Source organism: Helianthus annuus, chromosome 14, assembly GCF_002127325.2.
Source record: "Helianthus annuus cultivar XRQ/B chromosome 14, HanXRQr2.0-SUNRISE, whole genome shotgun sequence".
NCBI lineage: Eukaryota > Viridiplantae > Streptophyta > Magnoliopsida > Asterales > Asteraceae > Helianthus > Helianthus annuus.
The window spans coordinates 20,248,209-20,267,620 of record NC_035446.2 but is presented as its reverse complement, the minus strand read 5'-3'; the positions used below and the strand labels follow the sequence as shown (position 1 = coordinate 20,267,620).

Here is a 19,412-nt window from a genome sequence, read left to right as displayed (position 1 = left end):
TTTCTCTCTCCTTCATTCTCTCAAAACCCTAAAATCCATAGCCGCTCCCCTCCCCTCCCCTTTGCACACACAAGCCAGTACAAAAACACACGTTTTTTGTGGAAATCAGAAGCATGAAGCTTTGGTGTGGTTGCAATCAATGGGAAAAAGATCGAGGTAGGTTTATTTTTTTTCCTGCTGAATGTTTTCTATTGTTTGATGGAAAGGAATCCAACAAGGCATACTTAATCAAGGCTTATGCTTTTACATTTCTTAGGTGTAACCGCTGGATTTCATATAGATCTGGTGGCGATGACTAGATTGATGAGGTTTTGGTTGGAATTCGCGACTGGATGCTTAAGGTTAGGAAAACAAGGGTTTGGTAAGTAGAGATTCCGGCGATATATTGCATAAACATGCTTTCTATAACAACAAGGTAAGAACCAACACCAGTAAAATCATTTATTTTCTTCGATTTCAGGTATAATAGGGTTTTGGTTGCTGTTTTTCAGAAGTAAAAGGCGGAGGTGCTTCTAGGCCTCAACTGGTTAATATTTGATTAGTTTTTTTTATGGGTGTCAAAAGCTTAATTGCTGACCATTTAAGTTTATATATATATTCGGTTTTGATTTCTAAAGGAATGTTTGGTTGGGACAGGGTCATGGGTTTCGAAGTGATCTATTTAAGATGGTTGCAGATATGAAGCCTGCATTTATTAGATTTCCAGGTTTATCTATACTATATAAGAAGATGAAGAGAGAGAGGTTGAGATGGTTTCCGTGCTCTGGAACTTCAAAGAAGAAGAAGATGAAGATATGGGGATGGTTTCCATGCTCTGGAACCTCAAAGAAGATGAAGAGGTTTGCTGTGTAATTTGTTCCGAAAGCCTACTCGGTTTTTAGTTGTTTGTTCTTTAAGTTACTCTTTACCATATAGTTTTTGTTCTTCATAATATTAGCTATCACCTATGAGCTTCAGAAGATATGGGGGATGGAAAAGGAAAAAGTGTTTCATAGAGAGTTGACTACTTGACTTGGTCAAGGTACGACATGTTTCATGGATTGTTTAAATGCTTTTATAAATTATTTTAAATTTGAATCTAGACAAGGCATTTATCTTTTAGATTTTTTGTTGTTTTAATTTAATTTGATTCTTGATTCAACTTACAGTTATCTGTTACCATTTTGGCTCCATTCTGTTGGGTTCTTAAGATTGCTTCTTAACATTGCTTCTTATGATATGGTCAATAAAATTCCACTCATAGTGGGAATTCTTTCTAAAGAGTAAGCATTTTATAAATGACTTGATTATATTATCTTTAACAATTTAATTTATTAACCAAACAATGTTCCTTTTTGTGTTTGTTTTTTGAAATTATAGATTAGGACCACAACTGGTTGAAGAATGCTATGACTTTTTATAATTGGCGTCAACAACTCACAATATTTTGGTTCAAATATTTTACAAGTCTGGTGGCATGACTGTTTTAGGACCTCGGATTCCAATCTTAACGGATGGTATATTTCATATAAATTATAACCGAAGTGTTTTATTTTAGTTTCAAGGTTTGAGTAATTAGTAATGTTTATCACCTTTCTTCTCAGAAAATTAGATGTTATACATGACTTTGCAAGAGAAGGCGATACAGAGAACTTGATCAAGTGTGTCGAGGCTGGCATTCCTGTGGATATAAAGGGTTTATTACACTCTTATTCCTTGAAGTCAAATAGTCAACTTTATTTCTCCTTTAATTTTTCTTTTAATTTCTTTTTAATGGCGGTGGTGCCGCCTTAAACGTTTAAATAATATGAGCATAGTGGAGTAATGCTTGCTTATGACTTCATATGCATTTACTTGAATATATTTACAATTCCTTTTTTATATTCTCATTGTTGTCTAAAATCTGCAGATAGTGAGGGTCGGGCCCCTTTGCACTGGGCTGTTGATCGTGGCCATATCGAACTTGAAAAGGCACCGGTTTAGGGTAATATTCCAACTCCTACATGTCAAATGGGGTCAATTCATAAAGTCAGCTAAAAACGAAATGGGTCAAATTGTTTTAAAGTCCCTCAAGTGTTATTTAAAAATTTAAATAGCTAATTCATGTTTTTTCTATACAGTTGGATTATTATTAAAACGATAATGAATTCAGGTTTATCTAAACTATTTATAAAAACACAAAGGTCTTAGACAAAAAAAGTGATTTAGGTCAATACCACTATACAATCCATAATAAAAAGTCAACTGTTCAACTTGTTATCTGCCCTGCCAGTTTGTCACTTGCTCAGACTAATATATTTGTTGATGAAGGATAACGAGGGCCAGACACTGTTGCATTATGCTGCTGTTTGCGAGAGAGAACGCATAGCCGAGCTGCGTATGAAGAAAAACGCGTCAACATATATAAAGACGATGATGGAAACTATCCTGCCGATCTTTGTGATTCAAACGAGCAGAGCTACTCGAGATTGGCTGGAAAAAAAAACTCAAACGAGCCGAGCTTAAACGAGCGCAACCGCCGCGTATTGTTGGACGTATCAACCTTGTTCGTGTTCGTTTGTTAAGGAAATGTGTGTGTTCATGAACACATACCGGACGAGATTTTCTTATCGTGTTCATTTGTTAAGGAAATGAACATGTTCATGTTCGTGTGTGTTGTTCGTTAATTTTAAGAAACGAACGCAAACGACCATTTATGAACACAAACAAGCGTTCATGAACACAAATGAAAACAAACGAACACGAACGGCTCGGCGAGCGCAACCGCAGCGAACGTAACCGCATCGGCGCAACGAGCACAACCCCAGCAAGCTCGGCGCAATGCCACAGACATCACAGTCGCAACCAGCGCAGTTGCAACGCCGCAGCCAGCGCAACCATAGCGAACGTAGCCGCATCGGCTCAGCGAGCGCAGCCGCAACGAGCACAACCATTATGTTGTATTTAAAGTTTATTCGCAGCGGCTAAGAGAGCGGAGGTAAGTTATTGAGTTGGAAAAATTTAGTTATTGGGTCAAAAGGGTTTTGAGTTGGCATCTGTTACTACAATAGTTAAGTACTTCATCAGAATTGAACTTGGACAATTCTCAACCTATTGACTAAAGTGACCCTGTTGTAAGCCTTCTTTTTTATTTGTTTATGTCATCAATTCTTGCAGAGTATATAGTGGCTGGTATGGCGTATATAAAATGCTAATTCACTAAAAAATGACACGCTAAATGTTGTTGCAGAGGTGGTGGCACAGATATAATGACCACAGGTGATCACCTACACGTCACTACTCCCGCTCTCCATTGCCATGCCTTGGTAGATCACTGTCCTGCAGGCATGAGTACTTAGGTTCTGAAAGAGTGAAACTGCCGCCAGCGAGCCGAGGTCCAGATCAACGCGACAACTTGAGAGGCAAACCTGACATGGATGCTTCGGTTAGCCCCTGGGTCAGCACCTGAGTGATTTAGTTACCAAAAGGGCTATTGTGTTTTTATAATTTCATGTTTTAGCTCTTTTTTGGTGTTGGTAGTGGACAGTTGTTTTGGTACTTTGAACCTATATATCATGGTTGTACAATTGCTAATGTCTTAAGACTTTAGATCAGGAGCATGTTTGTTTGGAGTTTTGATTCAGATTTCATCTTGAAAATGTGGCAAACACTCCAGTCTTAGTTTCATAATTGATACAACATCCCAGGACCCAGCTTGGTGGAAATATCTTTTTCCATATAAATATTTGTTGCCAACATTTTTAATATTATAGAGAAGGTGAAGCTGGAAATAAGATCCATAGAGTTGCATGTTGGGAATTGTAAAGTACATATGATGTTTTATTATATTAATATGTAATGTTGGATTTTGGATGTAGAACTTTCTAAATAATGTACTATGATGATTTAAAGTATGTAACTATTAAAAATTTATATTGCTGCTTCTCCTTGTCATTAAGTTTGAGCTTGTTTTAAACTATTAGCATATTTATCATCACATGTTCAATTTTCAGTCCTATTTATTTTAGGAATTGTAATTTAGGTTTCTATTGTTAAAACAGATAAGAGTAACAACATAGGTAACTACGCAAGGTCGGCTTAGGATTGAGCGAGGCGCATCCCCGGTTGAGACTCGATATTTTTGGAGCCTGATCTATTTAGAGTAAAGTAGACGGATTGTCCTTGTGGTTGACCAAAATTTTGGAAATGGTCCCTATCTTTCCATAACTACACGAATAAGAAAACCAACTTAAGTATTAACTTAATATACAATATATCACGAGACGACTGATAAACTAACTGTATTTGAGTATCCTATTGTAAATGCCACCCCCACCGCATCGCGGGTAAATGACTAGTATATATATATATAGGGTAGGGATATGGTAAAAAGTGTTTAAAATGTGAGAAGGGTAAGAACTGTTTTAAACCATTGGATATTTGATCTAATGGTTGAGATCAATAGGGTATAAAAATGTAAATTGTGTTTTAATTAGAGGGACCTTATGTAAAATTAAAGGGCAATAGTGTCTTTTTCAATGTTTGAAATATGGTAACCGTAACCTATACAACCAAAAACACCTACATTCACTCCTTTTTCCTTAAATATCAGAATTAATGATTCACCTTAATTGTAGGGATGTCTTTGGTTGCATATTCTTCATATGTTATCATAAAGAGATCTATGATTCAAGTCATGTCTTTGGTGTTCTAAAACAACAGGATAAATTGACTATGATTCAAGTCATGGTGTTTTATCTGGAGACATTGTTTATGGCGTGGTGTTTTAAACATCTATGATTCAAGTCATGGTGTTTTATCCGGAGACATTGTTCATGGCGTGGTGTTTTATCAATACAAAACATTCCCAGATTTTAAAACACCATGACTATGATTCAAGTCATGGTGTTTTATCTGGAGACATTGTTCATGGTGTGGTGTTTTAAACATCTATGATTCAAGTCATGGTGTTTTATATGGAGACATTGTATAATCAGATTCATGGCGTGGTGTTTTAAATCAACTGGATAAATTGACTATGATTCAAGTCATGGTGTTTTATCTAGAGACATTGTTCATGGCGTGGTGTTTTAAAAATCTGGAGACATTGACTATGATTCAAGTCATGGTGTTTTATCTGGAATCCAGAAAACATTGTATTGTGATTACATCCATGGTGTTTTAACATCTGGACAATCAATACGAAACATTCTCAGATTTTAAAACACCATGACTATGATTCAAGTCATGGTGTATTATCTGGAATCCAAAAAACATTAAAACACCAATTCAAGATCGAAGCTGTATGTATATAACCCTTTAAAACACCAGAATCGAAGAAGGGCGCAGAAGTTAAACAATTGTAATGTCTCTAGCGATTTCATAAGACTTCTTGTATTTATAATTGATGAAGAATGATACGTAGATAACAATCGTATTGGATCTTGCAAAAAAAAATACAAAATTCGAATCAATCCCTAAACATTCTCATCGCCAGTTATTTTTTTTTCCAGTTATATTGGAAATCAATTAATTGACAAGAATGTACAATTACTAATATACCCTTTTGAATTAATTAAGATGAGGGACACTTGTCATTCCCAAATTATTTCTTATATATATATATATATATATATATATATATATATATATATATATATATATATATATATATAACGTATAAAATACATTACGGCTTAACGTACATCACGTACGACAACGTGCATGATTGTAGGTATAACATGCGTGATTAATGTTTTCAACATGTGTAGTTAATGTTTTTCAACATGCGTGATTTGGGTTTTTTAGTTTCTAACGTGCGTGATTTTGAAATGAACGTGCGTAATTACCTGTCGTACTGGTCGTACGTTAAGTTGTAATGTGCGTTAAGTCGTTAACTGGCCTATATATATATATATATATATATATATATATATATATATATATATAGGACCGCTAGAATGAGAACCACCCCGAGTTGTAAGAACCGCGAGAACCACACCATCCGGGTCGCCGTTTACCACGATTTTTTTTTACAACTAGATGTGTATTATAAACACATCCGTAAAAAAAAAAATTTAAACGCCGCGCCCGAGGGTGTAGTTTTTTACACCACAAGTTTGGTGTTTTTATTTTTTTTCTTTTTTCTTTTTTTTTTACACCAAACTTGTGGTGTAAAAAGCTACCCCCTCGGGCGCGGCGTTTAAAATTTTTTTTTACGGATGTGTTTATAATACACACATCTAGTTGTAAAAAAAAATCGTGGTAAACGGCGACCCGGATGGTGTGGTTCTCGCGGTTCTTACAACTCGGGTTGGTTCTCATTTTAGCGCAATTATATATATATATGTATATATATATATATATATATATATGTATGTATGTGTATGTGTGTGTTAAGTTTAAATTTTACGTATAAGATTAAACATAATCTTTTTCTGGATAAAAAGGAAGCGTAAACGGAACATATTTAGACACAGAGTAATTGTTTGCCCAACAACCACATTCTTTAATTAATATATTCAAACTTTGCTTGAAGCAATTATAGGTAAGCTTAAAAGCAAATTATGTATTTAAATATCGCCAGTTAAGTTGATAAATTTTGGTTACTATATTATATCTATGGTAAGTTTTATTATCAACTTTAATCTATGGAGAGTTTCAACCAGTTTTACAAACCTAATTAGTCTTGTAAAGCATAAAACCCTTTAATGTATAACACAAAACATATGCCCAACTCACCCACCAAGACAATAAACTAATGCCACATAATCTTTTTGCATTATTAATAAGTATATCATAATCACAATACATAACATAATATGAAACTTTGGTTACCATCTTCACACCATGGCATCTGCATTCCTATCGCCATCTTGGAAAAGTGAAGGTGAATTTGAAGAAGATGACTTGTTAAAGAACTCAATACAATCAGAAATGGCTTCATTGTAATGGGTGTTTGAAGAATAATAAGAAGAATTTAATGAAGCCCTAGGAGGATCGGGCCGGTCACATGATCGTCTTCTTAAACCTGACGAACCACCACCCGTACTTGAGGTCGCCTTGGAAGATGGGAGTGAAAACATAAATCTCATGAAAATCCGGCGAAAGCGATTGAAGATCTTCATGGCTGAGAAGTTTGATGTATGGTGAGGTGGAGCTTGAGGTTGTTGTTTACCTTGTATTTGTATGACAAAGTTGTGTGTTTGAGAATTGAACATGTCTTAGGTTTAGAGGCTGGAATTGTCTCCGGGAAGTGTAATATTATTATGGGTGTCGCAAGGGATTTGTATAAAAAGAATGAGAGTTTGGTTTTATTGTATGAGATTACATCATGAGAATATTAACAAAAGAATGTAATCAAGTTCTTTCTTGTCTCTAACCATGTGCCCAAATCATGCTTCTTGGCCTAAACAAACTCTCATTCTTTATTTTATATTTTAAAACAATATAATATAACAGTGTTTCTTTAGTTTTGACAAATAAAGTTAAAATAAAAATATATCTATCTCATATATATATATATATACACACACATACGTTTCGCTTACATTACAAAGGCATTTTTTTCTGAAAATGATTTTTAGGCATAGCGTTTTAAAATTTCAAGCGTGGTGTCTGGTATGCCTAAAAAAATTTCTCACACTTCTTAGAAAAAATTGTCTTTGTAGCCAAACCCTATACTATAGACATATATACATGCATGAATATATATACTACCCACACATTAGGTAAGGTTCAAATAAAACTCCTCCAAATTACGAGAACCGTGAGACTCCTACCCTAAACTTTTTCTTAAAGCTTTATTTTTCCAAACCTTATATTTTTATTCATATAGATATGTAAAAAACATGTATGTGTGTTTTTTACAGTTTAAGTTTTTTTGGTTTTACATAAGTGAAAGAAAAGTTACATAAATAAATTCACTGTAAAAAGTACACTTATGTAAAACCGAAAGCACAACCGTAAAAAATGCAGGCAAGTTTTTTTACGTCTCTAAGTTAATTAAAAACATACAAAAAAGCTTTGTGAAAAAATTCAACAGGTAGAAGTTTCTCACGGATCTCAAGAGTTTTTATTCTCTCTCTTTCTCTCTCTATCTCTCTCTATCTCTCTCTCTCTCTATATATATATATATACCACCAAACGACACGTGTCATAAGGCAATGGGGAACATGCGGTCGGATTAGGGGTGAGCAAAAGGCAAAACCCGACCCTACCCGACCCGACCCGACCCGACCCGAGAACCGATCAAACATAAAATACAGAACCGATTCACTACCCTAAATATAGGGTCGGTTCTGGGTTTTAATTTAATCAGGTTTGTCGGGTACTAAGTATAAGAACCGACCCGACATATTTCATTTTTGAGCATGTTTTGTTATGAACTTGGGAAGGCTATTGTACATTCACAAACCATCCGATGATGAAGAAACACAATATTCTCCTTGATTTCGGCCTTATACGCATTTCAATCTATGTTTCTATTTCTATAAATTAATGGTGGTGAGTTATTTCTTTGTTAATTTTTCATTCAAATGTTATTGATAGTCATGCCTAACTTGAACTAATTTGACCACGCAGGTATAATATGTTTGTTGTATATTAAGTAGTTCAGTAATAGTGGATACGAATTTGCAAGTATTTCATGCTTGATGGGGTGTTTATGCTTCAATCTAATGTTTATTATCCATGATTAATCTCTTTGCACACCAAGTGTTTGATAAAGTGTCCGAGTGAAAATTTTGACGAAACATATTAACAAAGGTTGTTGTTTTTGATGAATTGCACCACCGAACGTAGATAAAACCTTTCTAACCAAAAATTCATAACTTAAACATCCAAGAATTCAAAAAGTATTGAGTAATTCACATTAGCAGCCAAGAAACTGACTGCAAATTCAATGCAGATGGTTTCTTTCTCTATATGAATGTATCTGTGGGAGCATCATGCAGCCGTTGTATGTTATATATTTTAGGGATTCAAGCCCCAATCGCTACTAGGCTATGGCCTAGTCTTTTTTAAGTAGCACTTTAGTTCGGTCCATACGTCCAAGTCGGGTTTCACCATGAAAAGAACCGAGAACCGACTTGACCCGATTTTATACGAAAAATTGGAACCGATCTAAATACCTAGGTACTTAGGTTCGGGTCAGGTTGGGTATATTTTCGGTTCGGTTCTCGGTTATTTTCGGTCCGGATCTAAACTTGCTCACCCCTAGTTCGGATCAAAATTACACACATGCAACATGTGTTTAAAATTATGCAACCTTTGATTAAAATTACATTAAACAATTACGCACGTTATCACACAATATGTAAAAGAAAGTTTATTTTTTCATTTTAAAAGTTGATATCTTAATACACATCTAAAGTGGACGAATATTATTTGAGAAGAAAATTTAATTTAGAAGAAAAAGATCAAAGAGTTCAATTGTAAAACATTTAATATTTTTTTCCCATCTTATTTATTATTATCTTTAATTAAATAACTAGTCATAAATATTATCATCCTCTACACTAAATTTTTAGTAAATTACAAGTTTTGTCCTTTATGTTTGTGCCAATTGCAGGCGGTGTCCTTTGGCCTGAAAGTTGACGAGTTTTGTCCTTAACGTTTCAAAATCCTACACATTATGTCCTTTAGCCCTAACCCAGTCAGAATTTTGTTTTAAATATGGTCATGTGCCTTGCATATGAGGGTATTCTTGTCATTTTACCTCTCTAGGAACTATTGAGTAAATAACTTATATCAAGGGACAAATGGTGTAAAAAGATTAAAGACTAAGATATAAATAAAAAAACCTAATTAAAAAATTCATCTTCTTCTTCTCTAAAAGATCTTCATCTTCATCCTCTATATCACTCTCTTGATCAGACTCTATTCAGGCCCAATGTAGTTTCCAAACTCATTATATAAACTGTCATACATCCTTCAACCACCAAACAAAGCAGTAGTGCATATAAACTTAATTCTTGTTCAATCAAACTATGTATATGTCTTATTATCAATTTAGCCAGGAACACTTAAAATTTTCATCAACAAACAGAAGGAACAGAACCTAATTAACGAATGGAACTCACTGGATTTAGGGCCAACATGGCGATTCCGGGAGCCGATTCAATGGAATCTCCGGTTCTGATGTAGTTAACACCTCCGACGAGTGAAATACCGGCGTCTGCGGTGACGATTCCGGCGATGCCTTTGCAGCAGGTGTCGTTGAATGTAGAGGTGAAGTTAATGGGGGCGATTCCGGCAGGTGAGAGAGAGAAGAGAGAGGATTGGACCATCGAATTTATCGGTTTATGCGGGTGAAATACCACCACCTGCCATTGCACCACCACCACCTGATAATCACCCACTTCCACCTCCGCTAACAACCTCCATCAATGAACCACCCACCCACCTTCAATTTAATACACCACCACCTACTTCCTTCGCCGCCAACCCACCACCACTTAATACACCTTACTTTTCCGGCGACTGGAATCTCCACATCTCGATCAACAAACCACAATTTGAAGCCGCTACAACTTATCTTTTTCGCCACAAATTGAAACTGATTTGAGAAAAAAGGGGAATAATAGTGATTATAGAGATGCATTAGGAGAGAGAAAGGGGAGTTTAGATAGAGAAAGAAGATAGAGAGAGGGAGTTCAGATCTTGAGGGAGAGAGAGAAGGAGTTTGTTTTAATTATATATCTTTTTTATTTTTATAAAAATGTCCCTTAATATAAGTTATTTACAAAATAATCTCGAGAAAGGTGAAATGACAAAAAAGCCCTCATGTGCAAGGCACATGACCATACTTAACCAAAATTTCTAACTGTTGGTGCATACATCTGTTGACTTCGTCTTGTATCGAGTCTTAGTTTTCATTGTATAGATCAGGGCACGTTTTACGAGAAAATAGGAGAGTTTAAGAGTTAAGAAGCTGATTTCGCTCCAAACTCATATGTATGTGATTCCGCCCGGAATCTAAAGTGTTAATTCCGCTCCTGTTGTCATGGTGTAATTTCGAGCGAAATCAGAACCCTATATATAGGGCACTCAGGAGCGAAATCAGGTATCAGTCCCTTGTATTCCATGCCGAAGTGCTGCCGGTGTGAGGTTTTAATGTAATCAGCGTCAGATTAATACAATCAGTGTTTAAAGTGAAGATTTAGCTGTTTCTACCTTTGTTTCTTGTTTTCTGCACCTGAAACAGAGTAAAACTCCTCTGAACGACTCATTTGGGTCAGTCGCACGATCCTACAATTGGTATCAGAGCCAGTTGGAGGAGTTCTGCAGTTTACAGCCGAATTTCTTTGAGATTTCTTGCTTCTACACCTTCTTTCATCAGTTCAGGAAGTTTTATCGGACAAAACCGGATCAAATTTTCACAGACTGTTTAAAATTTGACTTAGATAAACCCTTGAAAGTTTCATAACTGAATTCGGACTAAAAATGGACCAAAATGGACCCCGAGTTGATTCCGCTCGAACTGACCATTCCTGATTTCGCTCGAGATAAGGGTTTGATTTCGCTCCAGGAGACAATTTTTATCTGATTTCGCTTCAAAACTTCTTTCTGATTCCGCTCCAGGCTGCCTAAATTCAGATTTTGCTCCAAAATTCTTGCTGATTTTGCTCCAGGGATACATTAAGTCTGATTTCGCTCCAAACTGCATTTGTTGATTCCGCTCCAAACAATAAAGTCTGATTTCGCTCCAGTGTTCATGGTGATTTCGCTCCAAACTTCATTCTGATTCCGCTCCAAGATACATCTCAGTGATTTTGCCTGAAATTGTTACTTGATATTTTGCTCAAAACTGTTATTGTTTGATTTCGCTTGTAGTTGTTCTGTTTTGCAGGTTATTTTGCTTGAAAAAGAACTATGGACAACGATTTTTACAACGTGTTTGCTACTCCATCTACTCCGGCTGTCATTTCTCAAAACATGAACCTTGAAACGAGACCGGAACGTTACAAAAGCCCCCGAAACTAATGAGTATCGAAGAGTACTACGGGTGGAAAGACAGATTCGAAAATTGGGTTCAGGCAAATCATCTTAGGTCTTGGGAATGTATTCTGAAGAAGTATGTGTTACCACGCACAGATTTGCAGGTTATCAAAGAGCTATCAGAGTTTACCGATCAAGAACGGAATATGTACAAAGCTGAAAAGATGATGATCAGTCTGCTTCAACAAGCCATCAAAGAAGACATCTTCATACTGCTTCAGCATGACAAAACATCGAAATCGATTTGGGGTGCTCTTCGTGTTAAATTTGAGGGTAGTGAGAACGTGATTAAGAACAAGAAAGCATTGCTCAAGAAAGAGTTTGATCTGTTTAGTAGTCTACCGGGTGAAGACATGAAGAAGTTGATTAAAAGATACTGCCACTTAGTGCGATCCATGTCAATGTTGAGTATTACAAAAGATCGTGAAGAGTGGGTAGACAAGTTGGCAGATGCTTTACCGCAAAAGGAATGGGGAACTTACTTGATGATTCTAAAGAACACTGGGGTGTATGATGGTTTGACTATTTCTCGGTTTATTGAAAAGATTGAAAGTCAGGATCTGGAACAGCAAAAGATCGCAAGGATGAACAGTCCAAGTGGTCAACAAGATGTAAAGATGTATTACAAAGGCAGTGTTCCGAAAGCTGAGAGAAGTCCGAAAATACAGACTGCATTTAGTGCTGGGGATTCTACAGAAAAGGTTGATCAGAGTTCAACTAAAAGTAGCAGTGGATTCTCTTCATTCCCGAGTGTCAATCCGAAAGAGTTAACTACAAGTTTTCATTCTCAGAGCACAAAAACTGGAAATGGTTATGTGATTTAATGTAACATCGCTTTGAATCTTCCAGAGGGTCAAAGTTTTTCTGTAGGATTGTATTCGGCCCTGATTGAGTCGATCAGAAGAATTCCTATCCAAATCAAGAGGCGGAAACTAATGATTTGGTGCGATTTCAGTCGGATTCACTTTAAATTGCTGTTATATTGATCTTGATTGACAGACTCTGACAACACTTCGGCAGCACTTCGTGGCTAACCGGAAGAAAACACCTACAACACACACACTAGTTTCGCTTGAAAGGCCAACTATATATAGGAGACATGGTTTCGCTTATATGGACATGACATATAAGCGAAACTACCATGTTCATATAAGCGAAACTATCACTTATGACACATAAGCGAAACTATTTTAATGACACATAAGCGAAACTATTTCTATCTCATGTTTCTAGGATTTCGTGCCATATCTAACCTATACATCACTAGACTCGATATAAGACATAGTCGACAGACGTAGTGCACCAACAAACTCCTCCTCGGATGTTGACGGAGTCTTCAGTGTCGAGTCTTCGATTGTCACTCTACAATCTTTATCAGTCTTCAATCTTCCTTTGAAGTATTTGTCATTGCAAGAATCCGCAAACTCTATCTTCATTATCAACAAACTTCTCTCTCTCGGATGTTGACACGGTATCTTCAGACTCCCCCTCTCAATCTGCTGGGATCGTAGTCTGGAATTCACAGCTTCAAAATTTATCTTCAAGATCGATATCTGGCTCTATTCCATCACAGAATAGACACCTGGCACACATTTACCTGCACAATCTCTACCCACACATAAGTTTCTTCAAATATTAAACCTTTTCAACAATTAGAAACTTTTGCCAGAAACTATATTCATGATTTTATATACAAGATCTTTTACTGGATCTTTTCAAGCAAACTTAACAACATCACATACTCTCTCCCAAACCTGTTCTTTATGTTTAGCAGTTAGAATTTCAAAAATCAGCTTCTGAACACCAGTTGTCGAAAATCTTTTTGAATTTTCTGAAAATTTATGCTAAAACACACTAAAATCTTTTGGATTTTCTGAAAGAAAGAAACTAACACCACTTGTAAAATCACGAGAAAATGCAGAAATGAAATATTTACAGACAATATTTTTGTGAGTTCGTGCAAGAGGATCATATCAGTTTTGAGACATATCATCAACACCGTTAAGCTAGATTTCATTTTAAGTTCTAAACAATTTTCCTAAATTGTCAGTATGTTTGTCCACTTAAATTTTCACACAATTTTCAACTATTTCGAGATACGCAATTAGTGTCTTAGATACTTAAACTTATCCGTGTGTCCCACTACTTGAATATACTCCCGTATCCAGATCCCAATATTCAGTCTTACAGGTGAGTATACCACAGATGATATCTGTAAAGGGGTTATGTGCGAGGGCCGTGAGAGCTCAGGTCGATACTTCCGTATACGCAAAGAGATGACGGCTTCGACTTTCGGTGTGTCCCCTTTAGAGGATCTTTTATTACAACAGCAACGACTATCAATTTTATTGTTTCATCAGCATGCTGAGGGCGATGCTATGTTTCAAGCATTTTGCAGAAAGCATTATCCGGGGACTAGGTCAGTATTTCCATACAGCAGAAGTCACGGGATAATGCCCCAGATATCACTGAGCATAAAGACCTAGTATCTCAGAATAAGGGACCTTTCAAACAAGATTTCAGGGGTTACCTATATATCCAAGCAGTTTTGTTAACCCACAGAATAAGCAAGTTTGATTTAAGGTTTATATCTCGATACAGCTTACTAAATGTGTAAAAACCTACCGACACATCCACAGTAAGATTGTTTATCACATTTTGACTTTACATTTCTTTAGCGTGTCGTGATAGTCCACTGATGTACTATCATTTCCTCTTTTCTCAACAAAACTCATTTTTGATTTTATCATGTTTTTGGCTTTTTCAAATTTTCTGATGTTTTTGGATTTTCTAAAAAATTCTTACTCCCCCTAAAATTCAAAAACATCTAAAGAAATTGAAAACAAACTATACAGAACATGACAACTGCTATCGAATTGCCTCAAATCTCCATCCGTTTGGCATAAACAATCAGAACTCCCCCTCACAACAAACTATTTTCCCATAATGATTTCAAAACACTCAAGTTTGTTTCAATCAAAATGGTTTTTCCGGAAAATAAGTTTGATTGATTTTACCACTTGTAGGTTTATCAATAACAAGTTCGGGGATGTGGTTCATCATATTGTCTTTCAACCACTTGTAGGAAAAATTCAAGTACAAATTAATGTCCTTGATTTACCATATGCAGGTATGCACAAACAAATCTTCAAATCTGTTTTTCAACCAATTACCATCTGTTGGTTGAATTTTCAAGGTGCCGATTCCTACTCCTCGCTTACAAACCTGGGAGTTCCGGAAAGTCCTGCAAACCTTCTCAAACACATTATACAAACAGGATAAAGAATGATGCTGATTCATGATCCACGATTACCAACTTGGGATCTCCGGCAAGTCAGATTTTTATTCTTTGAAAAATATATCCACCCAAGCCTGACCTTCCTTGGGTGTAACAACAACATCTTCATCTTTACTTTTAACGGACTTGTGAACCCCTCTTTTGGCAGCATAAAATTCTTTAACACCTTTGGCCTTACCATTGACCATTTTGCCAAAAAAGTGTTTAACATTTCCATTGAAAGTTTTTTCAACATCAAATTTCTTCTTGTCAGAATAAAATTGATTTGAAATTTCTACCTTTCCAACTTTCTTCATAAAATTTTCAGCACGCAACGGTGGAAAATTTTCATCGTTCATAGTTGGAACTTTTCTTTCAACCTTTTTCTCAACACATGGCTCCTCTGATTTTGTGGAATCAGATTCATCACCAAAATTATTACCTTTTTGTTACATTTTCTTTTCTTTTCAAAGCACTCTTTGAACATTCTCCTTTTTCAAAAGTTGAATTTTCAAAACCTGTAAACTTTCGGGTTGAAAGTTCAGTTTTCTTGACAACCTTTTCTTTCATTTTACCAGAGACTTCCTGTTTTGGCTTGAATGTTTTCGGACAATTCCTAGCAACATGACCAACAGTTTTACACTGAAAACAGGTTCTCTTTTCAATCTTCTTTGGAACATCATTCTTCTTCAACTCTTCTTGCTTCTTGGCAAGGAATTCCTGATTTGTCTGCTTTCTGAATGATTGTTCTTTCTCAGCTTCTGTCATTTTCCCTGAAACAAACATAGTTTTTGGTTTATACATTTTTTCATTTTTATAGTTTTTCTATGGTACAAAGCCTAATCCTTTCTTTTTGAAATTACGATTATGGTTTGGTTTCTTTTGGAAACTACAACCACAATTGTAACTCATTTTCTTGTTAATTCTTTGTTGATCTCTTGAAGTGTATTGTTTAGGTTTTCCAATAAGATTTTAATCTTTTATTTCAGAAATATTAATTTCTGTAATTTTGAAAACCTTTTGAATCATTTCAAATCTGACACTTCTTATTGGAAAAACTTCATCAGAATATAATTTGTCAGAATCTTTCAAAGTATATGCCACTTTGAATAATTCATCATTCAAATTAGATTTTGATAGCAAAAACTGTTTGTCATAAACCCGTTTGTCCTTTTTGATTGTTGGCTTTGACGAATTGGACTCATACTTTGACTCGGGTTTAGACTCCATGTTTGACTCCTCACTATCATCTTTATCTAACACCTGATCGACCACACTTTCTATCAACTTTGACTCATGATCAGTGTCGGATGACGTGTATGTGACATCAATATTTTCCGGCAAGTTATCCGATGGCCCAGACTCCCATTCTAAGTTTATTGCTTTTTCGACTCTCTCGGAATTTGGATTTCGAGGTGAATATCCATTTTCGACCGGAGGCGGACATCTATTGTAGACCACACTTGATTTCTTACCAGAAGTCTTCACCTTTTCTTCGTCTTTTATCACATATTTCTTTTCTTCGGACGTCTTCTCTTCTTCAAACGTCTTTAAATTCTCCACAACCGGATAAATCCTGTCAACAACAAAAGTAGAACATGAGTAACTTTCTAATAACTTTTTAACTTTCTCAGTTTCTATCTTTTGTGTTGCTAACTCCAACTCCAGATCAGCACATTTCTTTATATGAAAATTGGCATCATCAAGCTGTCTTAGGTACGCTATCTTCAATGTATTCATTGCCACAGCTTGTTCACCGCTTGAGTCAGTATACTTGTTGATTTCTCCGTTCATTGTATCATAGGATTCTTTCAATCTGTTTATATTGTGCAGCAACTCATTGTTCTGCTTGATTAAAGAATCACAATTCATGCACTTTTCAGGAACTTTGACAGGTTCTGTATCAACTTTAACTTCCAATTCAGGAACCTCATTGACTGTTCTGTTTGATCGTAAAAATTCAGCTCTTCTTTTTCTCTCAGCTTCAGCTTCGGCTTTTAATCTCTCTTCCTCTTCTTCGAGCTTTCTCCGTCTTGCTTCAGCAGCTTCCATGACTTTCCTGCATTTTTCAGCACATTTTAAATCGTAAGCATTAGCAATGAAAGCATTAACATTTGAAGTGTTTTTGGAAATCTCTTTGGCCATAAATTCTTGATCTGGGCAAAAATTATCCCAACTGAAACCTTCAGCCAACTTTTCATTATCTTGTTCTGCCAAACACACTTTGCTGTTTGATGGAATATATTTATCCCAGGTAAAATTATCATATTTTCCTAGACATGCTCTTTTTGACTCGTCAATCACATCTCTCCCATGTGCAGTTTGTGCCTGATGCTGTGCTGGTGGTGTGACTTGATGATAAATCGCCTTTTTGTGATAATCGTTGTTTCCAAAAGGATTCTGGGCACCAGTAGCTTCACGATTTTTGCACTCCCTCTTGAAATGCCCCTTTTCCCTGCAACGAAAACACGTAACTTTAGATTTATCAAAGCCTAAAGTTGAAACATTTGCATCACGAAAATCATCTCGGCCTGTAATCTGTTTAAACTTCTCAGCTCGTTGCATCACACTAGCCATGCACCATTTAATGTCCATTAATTCCATCTCCTCGGCATCAATTTGATCGTAATCCTCCGGGAGCGCTCCACTGTTTGGGGAGATCCTGCAAAGCATCGCGGCTAACCTCTACTGACTTTGTATTAAAGCCGGCTGAAACAGAGGGCTTGCGGTATAGCATTTACTTTTCGATATCCCCGTGAGCATTGGATTATCGATCTTTCCGGCTACAAAACTACTATAAGACTCTAACACCATTCCCAACAAAGACATTTGATTTTTAGCAACTTCTTCAGAATAATCTTGATCACTTTCAAGATTTAATACAATATTGCATTGAAGTCTTCTTCCATTCTTTGTTGCAGAAATGTTTGGATCGAATGATGAAAATCTTGTGCTGCTTGATCCCTGGGATGATTTCTCTTCAGAAGAATCTTTCACACTGTAAGCAGTTTCAATTTTTGGAGAAAGATTTGTTGTTCCAATAACACCACTCTTGTAGTACAGACTGATGTCCTGTTCTCCATCATAGTTCTTCATCCTGATGATCTTTCTCTGCTCCATCTCTTGAGCTTCCAGGTGTTTGATGAAATCTCCCAGTGTCATATTTTTGTAATCTTTTCTGTTGGATCTCAGCATCATCAGAAACGTTCCCCAAGTCTCGTATGGTAGCGCATCTGCAAGTTTTTCAATCAATTCATCAGTATCTTTCTTAATCCCAAGTTTTGTCATATTTCTCACCAAGTTACGATATCTATCAATTATTTGCTTGGTGTTTTCAGATTTCAAACCACGAAACAGATCAAACTCTTTCTTCATGAGAGACATTTTGTTTTTGAGCATATCATCACTTCCAACAAATTTTGCTTCCAATTCTGTCCAGATAGAATAAGCAGTTCCATCATGTTGAAGCAGTATCAAGATATCTTCTTTTATCGCTTGCTGAAGCAGACTCACCATCAGTTTCTCATCCCTGTATTTCTTTTTATCCTCCGTACTCATTTCTCTAAGTGTTAACTGAGTATTATTTCTTGTGGGCCTAACATATGGTTCCTCAGTGTGTTCCCACGCATCCAGATGATAAGCCTCAACCCAGTTTCTAAACCGTTCAGACCATGCATTATAATCATCAATATCCATGAGTTTAGGCGGTTTCTGAGACGTTCCGGTTTCGTTCTCAAGCAAAGCATTCTGCGTCATTGTGATCGGACTAGCAAAGGCGTTATAGAATTCGTTGTCCATTGTTCGATTGTCCAAAGTTCACAAATTTCCATGCTTAGGCAAAGTTGTTCACAAAAGCGAAACCACTGGATGTACAGAAAAGCGAAACCCTGAGTGTACACAGGAGCGGAACTATGGGATACTCTATGAGCGGGACCTTTAAGTTGTTCACACAAGCGGAACCTTTAAGTTGTTCACACAAGCGGAACCTCAAGTGTCACAAGAGCGAAACTCCCAAAGTGTCTTATGAGCGAAACTCCCAAGATGTCACTTGGAGCGAAACTACAATGTCACTGAAGCGGAACCTTAACTTGTGAAACCCTACGAGCGAAACTCCTGAACAATTTGGAGCGAAACCAGGTATTTATGTCCTCAAGAGCGAAACTACTTGATCTTGGAG

The 19,412-nt window shown here is 36.3% G+C and overlaps 2 long non-coding RNA genes across 4 annotated transcripts; both read left to right on the top strand.

Annotated features, from left to right (window-relative positions):
* Positions 1-343: 343 nt before the first annotated feature.
* LOC110905330 lies at positions 344-1,213 on the top strand. 2 transcript variants are annotated; one of them, XR_002573032.1, is made up of 5 exons: positions 344-361; positions 461-506; positions 637-839; positions 938-1,021; positions 1,149-1,213. It is a non-coding gene; the product is annotated as an uncharacterized LOC110905330 (long non-coding RNA). The 2 variants fall into 2 exon arrangements; XR_002573031.1 differs by having other exon boundaries at positions 461-526.
* Positions 1,214-1,220: 7 nt separating this feature from the next.
* Positions 1,221-3,601, top strand: LOC110908162. 2 transcript variants are annotated; one of them, XR_002574238.1, is made up of 6 exons: positions 1,221-1,262; positions 1,360-1,496; positions 1,584-1,675; positions 1,889-1,963; positions 2,290-2,956; positions 3,209-3,601. It is a non-coding gene; the product is annotated as an uncharacterized LOC110908162 (long non-coding RNA). The 2 variants fall into 2 exon arrangements; XR_002574239.1 differs by having other exon boundaries at positions 2,290-3,092.
* Positions 3,602-19,412: the final 15,811 nt, after the last annotated feature.